Source organism: Chrysochloris asiatica, unplaced genomic scaffold, assembly GCF_000296735.1.
Source record: "Chrysochloris asiatica unplaced genomic scaffold, ChrAsi1.0 scaffold00472, whole genome shotgun sequence".
NCBI lineage: Eukaryota > Metazoa > Chordata > Mammalia > Afrosoricida > Chrysochloridae > Chrysochloris > Chrysochloris asiatica.
The window spans coordinates 781,089-791,659 of record NW_006408990.1 but is presented as its reverse complement, the minus strand read 5'-3'; the positions used below and the strand labels follow the sequence as shown (position 1 = coordinate 791,659).

Here is a 10,571-nt window from a genome sequence, read left to right as displayed (position 1 = left end):
TGGTGTTGGAGGAGTATACTGAAAGTGCCGTGGGCTGCCAAAAGAACCAATAGTTCTGTGTTGGAAGAAGTGCAGCCAGAGTGCTCCTTGGAAGCCAAGATGGCCAAACTTCGTCTGTCATACTGGGACATATTGTCAGGAGGGACCAGTTGCTGGAGAAGGATATCATGTTGGTAAGGTGGAGGGTCAGAGAAAAAGAGGAAGACCTCCAACGAGATAGATTGGCCAGGTGGTAGCATCGATTAACTCAAGTGTGGTAACAGTAGTGAGGTTGGCCCAGGATCAGGCAGTGTTTCGTTCTGCTGTGTATAATAAGGTCGCTATGAGTCGGTACCGAATTGATGGCACCTAACAACAACAACAACAATGCATCAACAACAACTGCTAATCCAGGCCAGAAATAGGAGACTGACCCAGCAGGCAGAGAATCGACCCTCTGTCCAGGCAGCATTAAAACTGAAGCAGAACTTGAGTCAGAGTAACATTCAGGCACAGGTAGGCTGATACACAGGGGCCCTATGTGGCAAGGGGAGCAACCAGAGGATGAGGCCTGCCCCAATCCAGAGAGGCGTGCCCAGAGGATGACCTCATGAAAAATGTGCCACAAGAACCCTACTTAGGGGTGGGGTATCACTCCAAGGTCAAAACCTGCTCTGCAGGTCGACAAGCCGTAGCTCCCTGAATGGACTTAAGAAGATGTGCCGCCATTCAAGGTCCTGGAAGTCCTGGGAGAGGCGGCCTAGGATGTGGAGCTATGGGTGTGGCAGAATCGGTGGTACAGCTTAGGGTGTGATAAGTCGAGGAGGAGGAGGCTTTGGAGGTTGAGGTTGTGGACGGGGGACAGGTGTCCTTTCTCACCCTATACTGACCAAGGAACAGCTGGACAACTGTTTGGATGTGTACATGAGGAAAACAAAAAAACAGCTGGTTGCTGAGTTGGATGCCTACATGGAAGACAGACCCTGAAACCAAGAAGTGAAAGCTGCCCACCTCCCATGACATCACCACATCTGTAAATGTCACCACATGATGTCACCACATCTGTAAATGTCACCACATGATGTCACCACATCTGTAAATGTCACCACATGACATCACTACATCTGTAAATGTCCTTGAGATAACCGAGGAGGAGAGACCTGAGAGATGCTGGAAGGACCTGTCACTGTACGCTCTGTACTTACCTGCTTGCATTTAGTGGGTTCCTTTCACTTTGACTTTTTTTTTTTTTTAAGTTTTTTATTGTGGATTGAGTGAAAGTTTACAGGGCAGATCATCAGTTTTACATTCAACAAATCACACACCTTGTTTCATTACAACAATTATGATCCCCCCCAAGTACCATCAGATAACAGTATTTCTCTCTATTCACTTTAGCCCTTCAAAAAAAAAATACCCAAAAAACACTCGGGCATATATAATAATTTACACCACCAAAGAGCACATTCTGCAAACCTGCCTCCTGGCTGCCAGCACACAGTCCCTCTCTTCCAATGAATCTAGAGTACTTAGCTGCTCTTTCTCTCCGTGTCCCCACCTCTGCCTTCATCTCTGATGTCGCTGCTTCTCTGGATAAAGTCCTGCATTCCGATTGTGCTCTTCTCCCTTGATGGTCCTAGGGTCCTTTGTTTCTGGACTGTAAGATTAACTGCTCCCTCATTTTTGTTACAAATTGTCTACCTTTGCAATTGTGACAGTCACAATTAGTCATGATAGCAATTACTCACTATTGAATCATAAGAATCTTAGCCCCATCTCTTTTCACCAGACCCATCTAGATTAAAACTATTCAGTGGGACTCTTCCTTCCCCCACACACTCTTAAACTAAACTCCCCCTTGAAACCTCGTAAGGCAGTCACTTTGTGCCTTTATCGCCCCCTCATTTTAAGTAGCCAATGTCTAAGTTGCCCATCCCTACCTACCTGTGTACAGAGGGGATAGCATTGATACTTGATGTGAAGATTCCTTCCCTCTCTGTTGGTATTTAGAGTTACTACCTCCATGAGTATAGGTCAGGTTCATCATCCTTTTACTTTTTGATACTGTGTTGTATGAAAACCTTTTTCCTTTGACTTTGTTTTATATATTATATATATTTTTTCACCCAGAGTTCTCTTTGAACATGGACATGTTTGGTGACCTTGGGATTAGAACAGCCTTCTCTGTCTCCCCTCGCCTGTCATAAATTCTGACGTTTTAATATTTCCTCTGTTCATCTCCACAGTTCCCTAGGAAGGACCACTGAGGGTATACTTTACTATCAATAGTAGAAACTCTAGACAGACCCCTAATATCTATAGTTCTGAAATACAGTTCTGGTCTGTATCCCCTTTAAAGGAGTTTTAGATTGCCCAGAGATCTGGAGCTCAGAAGAACATTCTGCTGTGTTCACAATCTAGTGCAGCAACTTTGACTTGACTGTGGGACCACGTAAGAGATTCTGGGCAACAGCAGCTCTGATGTGACTAAAGCCACTATCCTGTATGCTGGTACTGTACAGATGACAGTCAGTGTGCATACTTTACCCTCAAATGAGATCAAGTTTTTTTTTAGGTATCATGTCCAAGGTGTGGGGTATTATTGAGTTGCCTTACATCTGCAATGCAGAGAAAGACGCCATTTGATTGGACTTGCCGCAGGAGGAGTAAGGATGGGAGGGTGATGGCAGGCAGCCTGGGGCAGGAGATACTCATGCTGAAGTTCTACTGCTTTTACGTTTATTCCAAGCAAATCTTGGTTTCTTACTTGCTTTGTTTACCTCTGTTATTTCTCTTGAAGGTTTAATTAAGTTCAATTATATTTTGTAAACTATTCCAGTTTCAGTGCAATCTTGTATTCATTATTATAACAAGAAATTGTTCTCTCAAAAAAAAAAGGTATTTGCAATGAAGAAATTGTTGGTCTTACAAAATTCTATCACAAAATCTCTAGCATCGTTCCTGTTACCAAGGCTGTATTTTCCAACCATTAATCCTTCCTCTTTGTTTCCAACCTTTGCATTCCAATCGCCCTTCATTATCAGTACATCTTGACTGTATGTTAGATCAATTTCAGACTGAAGAACCTGGTAGAATTTTTCAATTTCATCATCACTGGCTTTAGTGGTAGGTGTATGTATATTATCCTATCACAGACAGCAAGACAGATTTTGATATGCTTTCTTGTGTGATGAATGAGACACCATTCCTCCTCAGTATGTCATTCCTGGCATAGTAAACCATGTGATTGTCAGATTCAAAATGGCCAATACCAGTCCATTTCAGCTCACTGGTGCCTAGGAATGCCAAGGAGGTATGCATGTGTTAGAATAACCAATCACATGAGCTCAAAAGGGCAACCTGTGCCCAGGGATAAAGTTCAGACAGCTGGAAGGGATAGGAGAGAAGGACAGGGTGGGTTGGGGCGTAGCGGGGTGGGTAATGGTAGACACAGGAAGGAAATGGGCAGAGAGCTGTTACATGGTGGGGGTTGCAAACAATGTTAGGAGTCAAGATGCACCTGCATTACTGAGTGGAATCCAACTTGTCTGTAAAATTTCACTCAGATTATAATACAAAGTGAAACAAAACAAAACAAAACAACTTACTACAGGGAAGCCAACCCCCCAGTGACAAATTTGCCACCAACTTTTATGCAGCACAGCAGGGGGCTTCCAGGAAGCTCAGGGCACAGCCAGGGCCAGTGGCAAAGTTGGAACTGCTACTTGGGTCTTAGGATTCCTGGCCAGTGCTCTGTCCTCCACATCACACCGCCCTTAAAGACACGCTGTCAGAATGGAAAAATACGAGGCTGTCATCTGAAGAGGTCAACTGCTGAATCAGGGTTCCGATGACGTGCTGTACTGAGTGTCCAGGTGCTTTTTACTGGGTCTGTTTAACTGAAGGGAAAGGAAACATGGAGGCTTGCCTTTAGTGGAAACAAACAAGCAAACCAGGAACCAATGTTACTAAGCAACAAAGAGAAGGTAAAATGAAATGAACAGACCTTGAGTTAAATCGTGCTTGCCAATATTTGTCATTTTAAGGGTACAGAAAAATATGTTTGCACAGACTAGATTGGACAGAAAAGGTCACTAATACTAGTGCTGACTGGCCTCTTGGAGCGCCAGCTGAATTGGCAATTGTGGATCCCAAATCCTGAGGATGAATCTGTTGGTTATCACCACCACCTCCACCAGCACCATCATAATCACACCATCAGCAGGTATACCAGTGCTATCACCAATGCATCACCATCCTCACCACCATTACTATCACCACCACCACCATCACCAATGACATCATTACTACCACTAACTCATCACCATCCTCACCACCATCACCACCACCACCACCATCACCAAGGACATCACTACCACCACCACCATCACCAACGACATCATTACCATCACCATCATCACCACCATAACCATGACAACCATCACCACTGTTAAAATCATTACTGCCATCATCATCATCACCATCACCATTACAACATCACCACTACCACCGCCATCACCACCAATGACATCATTACTACCACCAAGTCATCACCATTATCACCACCATTACACCACTATCACCACCACCACCACAACAATGACATCATTACTACCACCAACTCATCACCATCCTCATCACCACCCTCACAACATCACCACCACCACCACCAGTGCCATGATAATCACACCATCACCAACTATATCAGTACTTTCACTAACCCATGACCATCACCACCACCATTACACCACTACCACCGCCACCACCAACGACATCATTACTACCACCAACTCATCACCACCATCACCACCATCACAACATCTCTACCACCACCACCATCACCAACTATATCATTACTATCAGCAACGCATCACCATCACTGCCACCATTACATCACTACCACCACGGCCACCACCAACGACATCATTACTACCACCAACTCATCACCATCCTCATCACCACCTTTACAACATAACTACCACCACCACTGCCATCATCAATGACATCACTACTACCACCATCATCACCACCATTACATCACCACCACCATCACCAATGATATCATTACTACCACCATCATCACCACCTAACCATGACAGCCATCACCACTGTTAAAATCATTACTGCCATCATCATCATCACCAACACCACTACCATCATCACCAGCATCAACACATCACCGTCATCATCACGATTTCAGTCATCAGCACCATCACCATCATCATAATCATCATCATCCCCACCATCATCTCCATCACTGCCATCACCATCATTATCACCACCACGGTCAAGAGCAGCCAAATGCAATGGAAAACCAGTTGAGTGACTATTGCAGACTTACCTCTCTTCCTTATGTCTTGGCTGGTACATCATCTACTGTATCTTACCTCACGTGATTCTTTCAGCTCTTTCTGGCTTAGAGAAACACAGCCCGTTAGTGATGTGTCCTGGGTCACACAGGTCCCATGTGGGAGAAGTTGACCTCTCCCACTCTCCACCACTCAGCGCCCCCTGGTGGACTCTTGTGAGAAACTACGGCATTCTTGTCTTTAAACAGAGGCTTAGAAAAGCGAGACCACTGGGTCAGACTGGGGCTCAGCCAGGCCATAGCCCTGAACCATCTGTCTTGAGCGTGGCCAACTGCAGTCTACAAAGTGCTGTTGTCAGGTACGCCTGCATGCTCTTATAATGGCATGCTGAAGGGTGGGTATTTCACGCAATGCCTTGGTACGTCTCTTCTGAGCCTGTCTGGGTCCTGTCCAGGGCAGCCTTGCGTGACCTGGTGGAATCAGATCTGCGGGTAGGAAACACGATCCCATCGGTCTCCTTGTCTGTTTCCTTTTTCCCTCTGGGCAATGGAAGATCACAGGCCCTGAGTTACAGAAGGGTTTGCAGATGGCAAAGTGTTTCTGCAGACCCGGTCATTTTTATAAAGATATGATCACTAGAGCCTGTGAACAAGCTCTTTGATAGGGAGCCAAGAGCCTCATTGCCAGGAATTTATTGCAAAACCAGACGGCTGTTTGGGAAATATTTATAGAAACCTCAGGCTGCCTGGGGGTGGGGGTGGGGGGCACCTGTGGGAATTGAGCACAGTGGCATACTCACTGCCCCTCCCCAGCCCTGCTCACAACTCACAGACGGCCACTGTGTCAGAGATGGTGCCCGACGGTCCAAGTTCCCCTGGCCTGGGCATTCTAGTGCTGTTACTTGTTGAATGAATGAATGAGGATCTTGAGCTCAGCTCCTCTCCTCCCCCTTTTGCCTTCATTTTTGCTGGGGGTCGGGGGACAGTGGGGATCTGGATAAGTTGTATGGTACCTGGAGGGTGTTAGAAATCAGGGCTCCTGGCACCCTGAACTGCTCTGGTCAGAACCCCATCTTACTGTGATCCTACCTGGGGCAATGGGGCGCTCTGAAGTCTGAGGCACTTGGGGAGGGGAGGGTGCCAAGACCTAGGGGTCAGCCAGGGTAGGCTCCACCTTGGAGGCTCTTGATCCCCTGAGACTCGGCCCCCAGCCCTGCACTCTTGCCCTGGCTGCCACCCTTGGCACCAGGCACCTGGGTTCTGGTCCCGGCCCCACACTGACTCTGGATCAGTCACACCATCTCTGGCTTCAGTCTTTCCATCTGGAAAATGGTTTGCCCTCAAGACTCTGCCAGATCTGACTGCTGCACACAGCCCTGTCCCAGGATGCTAGACTCCAAACCCATGTCTGGTCCCTACTGGGACATGGCTTCACATCCTTGAACGATACTGGTTACTGGAAAGAGTCCCCTCCAGGGTCAGCAGCCTCCTATGGATGGAGGCATCGAGGTCCCCCCAGGCAGCAGGGGTCACCAGTGCTCAGCTCCAGCCCAGCTCATCCTGCTGGTGCCACAGCTGTCTGTGAGGGGGCCCCAGGAAGGGGTGGGGTAGGGTAGGGTCTTCACTGAGGTGACTCCCAGCCTGTGTGCGCTTTGTGATTGTTTTTTCATTGTTGTGTTAAGTGCCATAGACGTCTGCTTGATGCATAGGCTTTCTGAGGAGTGGCTGGTGAGTTTGAACTGCCCAGCTAATGATTCAGACTGACCCTGCAGTCCAGTGCTTATCCTACAGTGCCACACCAAGATTCCAAGAATACACGTAACACCAAATTTACCGCTCAAACCATTGTTTTTTCCTTTTAAAGCTTTTATTGTAAATTGAGTGATAGTTTACATGGGAGAACATCAGGCTTGCACTCATCATCCTATCATATTTTGTTTCATTGCAATGATTACAATTCCCTCCATCCTCATCATTTAACAGTGTTTACTTCTATTCCCTCTGTTTTTTTTTTTTTTTGTTTGTTTGTTGTTGTTGTTTTTGATGTACACAAAAGCATTCAGGAATATATAATCATTTAAACAACCAAAGGACACATTCTGTAAGCCTGCCCCCTACCCACCAGCACACAGCCTTTCTCTATCCATGAGTCTAGAATCCTCAGTTGCTTTATCTCTCCATGTCATCATCTCTGCCTCCATCTCTGGTTTCGCTGCTTCTCTGGATAAGGTCCCACATCCCGCTTGTGCTCTTCTCCCTTGATGGTCCTAGGGTCCTCTATTCCTGGACTGTAAGATGAAATGTTATTGTTAAGTGCCATCAAGTCAATTTGGATCCATAGCAACCCTGTATAGGGTTTCCAAGGAGCAGCTGGTGAGCTTGAACCATTGACCTTGCAATTCAAATGACTGCAGTCTGACGCATTAGACCACAGGGCCACTCCAGGGCTCATAAGATTAACTACTCCCCCCTTTATGTTACAAAACGTCTACCTTTACAGTCATGACAGTCCGAATGAGTCATGTTTTGAGCCATTTTTAAATGTACAATTTACTGACGTGAGTTACATCCACCAAGTTACACAACCATTATCCTCTCCATTTGTAACACTTCATCTCCCTGAAGAGAAACTCAGCACCCCAAAGGCAGTAGCTTCCTGTGTTGTTGTCATTGTTAAGTGCCTTTGAGTCGGTTCCCACCCTGTATAGGGTTTCCGAGGAGCGGCTGGTGAGCTTGAACTACCTACCTTACAGTTCAAACAACTTTGCAGTCCAGCGCATTAACCCACAGCGCCACCTCAGGACTCTGTAGCGCCCTCTGGGGGACTCTAATCTCTGTGTTGTAGTCTGTTCCCGACAGTTCATGAAGATGGGGTCACACTTGTTTATTCTTATTTACTCAGCATCATGCTTTCTGTGTCAGAATATCATTTCTCCATTGTGTTCATTCAATCACTTACTCATGGACATTTCACAGTCCACCAACCTTGTGCTTTTGACGATTATTCCTACCCAAATGCCTGGCTGACCCCTAGTGGACGCTCTCTTCATAGTAACATTTGCTGTTGGCTGCCTCTATTCCAACTGTGTGGATCATTACAAGCTATGGATAACATTGCAAAGAATGGCTCCTCCAGACACTTAACTGTGCTCATGAGGAGCCTATGAATAAATCAAGAGACAGTCTTTCGAATAGAACAAGGGGATACTAAATGGTTTAAAATCAGTAAAGTAGTGTGTCAGGGTTGTATTCTTTCCCCATACTTATTCAATCTGAGCTCTGGTAGCGTAGTGGTTACGAATCGGGTTGCAAACCTTAAGGTCAGCAGTTCGAAACTAACAGCCGCTCCGTGGGAGAAAGATGAGGCTTTCTATTCCCGTAAGGATTTACACCCTTGGAAACCCTGTACAGGGTCGCTATGGGTCGGAACCGACTTGACGGCATTTAACAACAACAATGCTGAGCAAATAATCTGAGAAGATGGATTATATGAAGAAGAACGTGGCATTTGGATTATAGGAAGACTCATTTACAACCTGCAATATGCAGATGATATAACCTTGCTTGCTGAAAACAAAGAGGACTTAAAATACTTATTGATGAAGATCAAACACCACAGCCTTTGGGGTGGGTTACACCTGGATGTAAAGAAAACAAAAATCCTTACCACTGGACCAATAAATAACATCCATATAAATGGAGAAAAGACTGAAGTTGTCAAAGACTGCATTTTGCTCAGATCAGCCATCAACACTCATGGAAGCAGCAGTGAAGAAACCAAATGATGTATTGCATTAGGCAAATCTGCTGCACAAGACCTTTTTAAAGTGTTGAAGAGCAAAGATGTCAGCTTGAGGACTAAGGTTTGCCTGACCTAAGACTTGGTATTTTCAATCACCTCATATGCATGTGAAAGCTGGACAGTGAATAAGGAAGACCGTAGAAGAATTGATGCTTTTGAGTTCTGGTGTTGGAGGTGAATACTGGAAGTACCATGGGCTGCTAAAAGAACAAACAAATCTGTGTTGGAAAAAGTGCAGCCAGAGTACTCCTTGGAAGCCAGGATGGGCAAATTTTATCTCTCATACTTCAGACATATTATCAGGAGGGACCAATCCCTGGAGAAGGACATTATGCTTGGTAAAGTGAAGGGACAGAGAGAAAGAGGCAGACCCTCAATGAGATGGACTGGCACTGTGGCGGCAGCAATGGGCTGAGGCTTAGCAACGATTGTGAGGTTGGCCCAGGACCAGGCAGTGTTTCATTCTGTTGTGCACAGGGTCTGTATGAGTTGCTACTGACTTGATGACACCTAACAACCACCACAACAAACATTCCAATTGTTAATGGATATTTGCAGCAGTTCCTTCCTCCTCGGTCTGAGTTGTGCACAATCAGCAAGTGAAGGTCCCGAAACTTTGACTCCATTCCTGTCATTCTGGTGAACCCTACTTTGTCGGGGCAGCTCTGCATCTCTTTCTTTTTGAGTGCCTTCTGACATGAGGGGCTCATCTTCCAGCACGGTCTCTGACAACGCTCCAGTACTGTTCTGGTTTCCAGTGGGTAAACATTCAGAGCTGGTTTACCTCTCCTCCTTAGTCTGCTCTGCTGGAACCTGTCCACTAGACGTGACCCTGTTGGTATTGAAAATACTGGTTGTGTAGCTTCCAGTGTTAGAGTCACAGACAAGCCACCACAGCAGACAAACTGACAGACCAGCGGTGGTTGTCTCTGTAAAACAGTAGAAGCGAAGATTTCAGTTTAATTCAGAGAGGAGTGTTAACATAGGCACCAGCCGTGCCTGCATCTCAGGTTCCCATACACGTCACAACATTAGTAACTGACAGGAAGTGGTTTCCCCCCACTCCTTTTCCTTTAGTTACTACTTCATTCTCAAAAAAGTTATTGATATAAGTTCAGAAATACCGATTATTACAAAACTGCAGCGAAAACACCAGAAAATTTGACAAAATCAGTGACTAATGAAAATAGTGGCAGAACCAAAGCAGCAGTGTGTGCCTGAGCCTGTGCGGAGGAGACACCACGTGATTTGAACCAGCTTGGTAAGTGAATTATGACTATGGCTCTGGGGGGAGCATGCTAGAAGGCTCAAAAAGGGAGTTAGCACAGAGCTGTTTTCTTCTCACCACTTTTACTGTGCCCTGAGTGATAGTTACGTGGAAGAACAGCAGCTTTACTCTCATCCTATCGTATTTCGTTTCATTGCAATGATTCCAGTCCCTTCCATGTATCATCAGTCAACAGTATTTGCTTCTATTCTCTC

At 45.9% G+C, this 10,571-nt stretch overlaps 1 pseudogene; it reads left to right on the top strand.

The window, feature by feature from the left end:
* Window positions 1-366: 366 nt before the first annotated feature.
* On the top strand, window positions 367-979 carry LOC102825098 (annotated as a pseudogene).
* The last annotated feature ends 9,592 nt before the right edge of the window (window positions 980-10,571 follow it).